Genomic DNA, 6,000 nt, shown 5'->3' on the forward strand with positions numbered 1-6,000 from the left:
CGAAGCTCCCGTTCCACCACATCCCAAAGATGCTCTATTGGGTTGAGTTCTGGTGACTGTGGGGGCCATTGTAGTACAGTGAACTCATTGTCATGTTCAAGAAACCAATTTGAAATGATTTGAGCTTTGTGACATGGTGCATTATCCTGCTGGAAGTAGCCATCAGAGGATGGGTACATGGTGGTCATAAAGGGATGGACATGGTCAGAAACAATGCTCAGGTAGGCCGTGGCATTTAAACGATGCCCAATTGGCACTAAGGGGCCTAAAGTGTGCCTAGAAAACATCCCATTACACCACCACCACCAGCCTGCACAGTGGTAACAAGGCATGATGGATCCATGTTCTCATTCTGTTTACGCCAAATTCTGACTCTACCATTTGAATGTCTCAACAGAAATCGAGACTCATCAGACCAGGCAACATTTTTCCAGTCTTCAACTGTCCAATTTTGGTGAGCTCGTGCAAATTGTAGCCTCTTTTTCCTATTTGTAGTGGAGATGAGTGGTACCCGGTGGGGTCTTCAGCTGTTGTAGCCCATCCGCCTCAAGATTGTGCGTGTTGTGGCTTCACAAATGCTTTGCTGCATACCTCGGTTGTAACGAGTGGTTATTTCAGTCAAAGTTGCTCTTCTATCAGCTTGAATCAGTCGGCCCATTCTCCTCTGACCTCTAGCATCAACAAGGCATTTTCGCCCACAGGACTGCCGCATACTGGATGTTTTTCCCTTTGCACACCATTCTTTGTAAACCCTAGAACTGGTTGTGCGTGAAAATCCCAGTAACTGAGCAGATTGTGAAATACTCAGACCGGCCCATCTGGCACCAACAACCATGCCACACTCAAAATTGCTTAAATCACCTTTCTTTCCCATTCTGACATTCAGTTTGGAGTTCAGGAGATTGTCTTGACCAGGACCACACCCCTAAATGCATTGAAGCAATTGCCATGTGATTGGTTGATTAGATAATTGCATTAATGAGAAATTGAACAGGTGTTCCTAATAATCCTTTAGGTGAGTGTATATAAAAAAGAAACGGAAAATAAATATGTTTCGTTTTATCTGAGTTTAATTAAATGGAATGATGAACATGTACACGAGCGAGGAGCTTTTCAGAATATGCCATCCGATCCAAACACCAGGCTGATTCCTTCTTGGGGTGTCCGGTTACGTCCCCCGGCACTCAGAGCTCGGCTATTGTAGTTTCTGTAGACGATTCGCCTGTAAATTGTTATTATTTTAATTTAGTCGTTCTTGTTGCTTTTGTGCAGTAGATAAATAATAGAGTATTTGTTTTTAATAAATTAATTTTAAGATAATTCCATTTTGCGGGAGTCCCGCGATTAATTCTATTCTTCCGCAACCCGCACATACATGAGGACCTTACCGCCCGCACCCGCATTCACCCATCAAATCTTGTCCTCCCGCGGGAGTGCAGGTCTCTAGTGCCAACCCATCGCAGGGCGCACACACACACAATTCACACTTATGGACAATTTGATAACTCCTCAGCATGTTTTGGACTGTGGGGGGAAACTCGAGTACCTGGACAAAATCCAACAATGGCACAGTTAGAACATACAAACTCCACACACAGAAGCATGGCGGAGACTGGAACCCTGCTCCAAGAGGTGTGAGGCGACAGTGCTTAACCACTGCACTGCCATGTCAACCCAGCAATGAAAATGCAGATTCATTTTTGATAAAAAATTCACACCAAGTCTCACGTTTCACACATTCCTGTGCTTCACTTTCCCTGGAACAACAACTTAGGGCAGGTGTGGGCAGATACTCATGGTGGTCACAAGTTTCCTTCTCAGGAATAACTGGATTCGGTGGGTGAAGTTTCATCACCTTTAAAGCTGTTTTCCTTTGTTTTCTGAAGTGAAAAATTAACAAGTAATCTTTCACCTTCTTATCTCTTTGTGACATGGATGAGTTAGCCGTTCTGCCCATTATCATCATGCGGGTTCATGTTACACTCACCCGCCGCTGCTAGCTTGCGCAAACCGCGGCTCTGCCAGAGACATGGGTGGATTACAGCTTGGGCTCTTTGAGCCTTGGCCCAGGGGTGATGTGGCAACTAGCTATGGCAGTGCTAGTTGTTTAAAAAGGCCCAGGGCTGATTTAGGGTGCTTTTTCACTGCACCAGGTACCGTATTTCAAGAAAGTACCAAAAGTACAGTACTTCAAGGTGTTGGTTTTGGCGTAAGAAATTTAAGAAATTGTTAATGGGACAACACAGACAAAGCATGCCAAAGAATTCAATCGTTGGGCAGAATCATAATCCAGAAGCCAGAACAATACTGAAATAGTAAAAGTAGAATACACATGGAGTGCTTGAAGTTAGCATAAGCCAACAATCTCGCAAACAAGACACAGAACCAGGTCGGTATACTGTATACAGTCACATGCCGCATAACAAGTTCCAATCCATGACAGACTGCATTTACGGCGGTGGTTCCATAAGAATAAAATGGAGCAGAAAAAAATCACCTAGTGACATTGTAGCATCATAACGTCATACAGCAAAGCAATTCTTACATATTTGTGGTGATACTGGAGTAAACAAATGTACTGACTGTTAGTCATATCAAATTATAGGACAATTATGTGCAGTTCTTAATACTTGGCATTGATAATGAAGAACTATGTGATTGGTTTATGCATTTACTATGTGGAACTTTTTATTATTATTTAGGCCAAACTATATAAACTAAATGTTTAGTAGGCTATACCATCTAGGTTTGTGTAAGTACACTCTATGATGTTTGCATAATGATGAAATCGCCAAATGGCGCATTTCTCAGAATGTATCGCCATCGTTAAGCAACACATGACTGTACATAGCCTGTATATTGAAGTTAAACCTAATCAGTACCAGATGCACTTACCGTATTTGCCGACGTATAAGACGACTGGGCGTATAAGACGGCCCCCCAACATTTCCACTCAAAATATAGTTTGTTATATACTCGCCGTATAAGACTACCCCCTCTTCCGCACACCTTCCACACACCAAATAAAACGTAAAAGAACATCAGAGATGATTTCAACATGTTAATTTATATTCAAATGCTTATGACATGATAAGAGATTTGGATAGGGAGTATTTATCAAGGTATGCATAAGAAGGGGGGCGAGGAGAGATTTGCAAAATGTATAAAAGTGTACCCCTGTGTGCTATTATTGTTACCGGTATTATACCGGTATTACATGAGTGCCATTAGTATTAGTATTAGTGCCATTACAGTACCTGTCATTGTCACCATTGTACGACCGCAGCGCGACCGCAGCGCCTCCGGCCCGCCCCTGCATCTCCTTGTGACCGGCACTAGTGCGCATGTGCGAGCTCTGCGTAGACAAGGGGCGGGCCGGAGCGCCGCTGCTTCCTGCCGAGCAGAACGGGCCGGTCAAGCCGAAAAGGCTGGCACCCCTGTCTCGCTGCTGATGCTCGCCGCAGCCACGCTGATGACCCGCCGCAGCCGCGCTGGATACCGCGCGATACTGGATGGTATGTAGAATGAGGTGGGCGGGCATCGGGAGGCCACTATGGGCACCGGGTGGGCATCGGGAGGCCACTATGGGCAGCTATGTCTATCCCAACTGAAGTGCACCCGGCGTATAAGACGACCCCCCCACTTGGAGGCATGTTTTTCAGGGGGAAAAAGTCGTCTTATACGCCGGCAGATACGGTAATTAAATGCTAACACATCAATCAGATTTAAAAAGAAAACACCTGTTATACTTGGGTAGGCGCAATGTCTCTTGGAAAATGTAGTTCCACAACCCTCTTTCTTATTGGGCAGGGTAAGGGAAACAGCCACTGCTAACTGTCATCAGCTGTCTTCCAATTGCAGCTCTGGTTTTAGAGGAAAACAGCCTCTCATTTAACCAAGAAGTATATAAAAGAGCTGTGGCTGCTCCTGCTTTTTAAAGAAATGGTGCTTTATTTGCCATTTGTGCAGATACATTGTAATTCTTTAGTTTTCGCATCTCCCATCTTGCTTTCCTTTGACACACAGACACACATACGAGAGAGAGAGTGAAGCTTGCAGTGTGAGTGAAGGGTAAGCCATTTATCCGGCTGAGACAAATGAAGGAGCAATCCAGCAATGCGCTCCTGTCACACTCTGGCAACAAGTACCAAGTACCCCGAGCACAAAGAGCAACCAGTTGATAAACCATAACTCTCAATTCCAGATAAGGACTTCTAAGTCCTGATTGGTCACAAAACACCAACAAACCAAGCTCAAATGTATAACAAACACAATTCTCCTGGGGCCTGTTTCACAAAGCAGGATTACTTGCTTAGCCAGATAACTTGCCAGATTTAAGGTAGTCTGGGCTAAATGTAAGTTGATGAAAATAAGGTCTATTTAGCCCAGACTACCTTAAATCTGGCAAGTTATCTGGCTAAGCAAGAAATCCTGCTTTGTGAAACAGACCCCAGCTCTATTGGTTCACCTTGGCAGCTGTCACGCCCACCTCACGTGACTGGCAATGATTGCCAGAAACTGAGGGGAATACCGTATTTAAACCTCGCACTGACATCAGTCTGGTGCGAGGTATTGTAGTAATGTACATGCTGAGCGCTTTGATTGTTCGTTGTCTCCCTAGTTACGTTCCGTCTTCCTGGCCCTGCCCGCTCCTTCCTCGACTCCTGCCTGCCCTCCTTCCCGACCACCCTCTCCGTGACGCCCCTCGTGGACTTCCCCGTGTTTGTCTCCCGTGTCACCGGCTTGACCAACTGGCTTCTCGACCCTCGGCTTCCCCTTCCTCGACAACGGCATCGGATCACGGACTGGACTTTGGTTACTGTTCCCTGGCAACGACTTGGATACGGCTCACGACCTCCCCTCAGTCTATTCCTAATAAACTTGGTTGCCTGATATTGTCTCTGCGGATCTTCCTTGGCAGGACAGAATACCTCGCCCGTAACATGGATCCGCAAGACGTCCAGGACCAACTTCAGCAGGCGCTGGCTCAGATCTTGCGTTTAACACTAACAGACGTAGTGAGACAACTGCAGCTTTCTGGAGCGGCTGCAGTACCGATCCCTACCTCTCCACCACGCTCAGTCCTGCCGAACCAATACGACTGAAACCCCGATCACTGCAAAGCCTTCTTAATGGTTATATATAGAACATCACCCGGACCAGTTCCCCTCTGATCAGGATCGCGTCCACTTCATGATATCCCTGCTGTGTGGTAAGGCTCTTACCTGGGCGACCGCTCTCTGGTCCGAGGATAGCCCTCTGCTGCACTCTGCTCGAGACTTCCAAACGGCTTTTAAGGAAATATTTGATCATCCAGCTGTAGGGCGTAATGTTGGAGATTTGCTTTTAGATTTACGTCAGGGAAATCGCTCGGCAGCAGATTTCTCCTTGGAATTTCGAACCCTGGCGGCCAGTTTGGATTGGACCACCGACTGTTTACAAACAATCTATTGTCGCGCTCTTCGCCCAGAATTACGGGCCGAACTGACATGTCGGGGAGCCACCCGGACCTTCGGGGAATACGTGCGGCTCTCCATAACCCTGGACACCGCTCTCCGTGAACAGCGCAGATCAACGGTGCGTTCGGAAGGAATGAACCTGACCCTGCCAGTGCGCCCCACGAAACCGGAACCGATGGTTTTGGGGTGTGCGTCCCTTACCCCGGAAGAGTGTGAGAGACGCCGCAATCGAGGGCTGTGCTTTTACTGCGGAGAAGCGGGGCATTTCATGCGTGCATGCCCAAAGCGTCCCACCCGAAGCCGCCCTGAAGAGACTCAGGTAAGAACATTAGTTCCACCAGACCGTACCAAGACGCAGTTAACGGTGCCGGTTGTTCTTTTTTAGGAAACGAAAGGGGTGAAAGTTATGGGTTTGGTGGATTCAGGAGCTGCTGGTAACTTCATAGATATTGCATTTGCTCAACATCATGAGATTCCCTTAGAGGAAATGCCACAGCCGTTGCTGGTGCGAGGTGTGGATGGAGAACCACTCCCTTCTGGG

This window comes from Paramormyrops kingsleyae, chromosome 7, assembly GCF_048594095.1.
Source record: "Paramormyrops kingsleyae isolate MSU_618 chromosome 7, PKINGS_0.4, whole genome shotgun sequence".
Taxonomy (NCBI): Eukaryota; Metazoa; Chordata; class Actinopteri; order Osteoglossiformes; family Mormyridae; genus Paramormyrops; species Paramormyrops kingsleyae.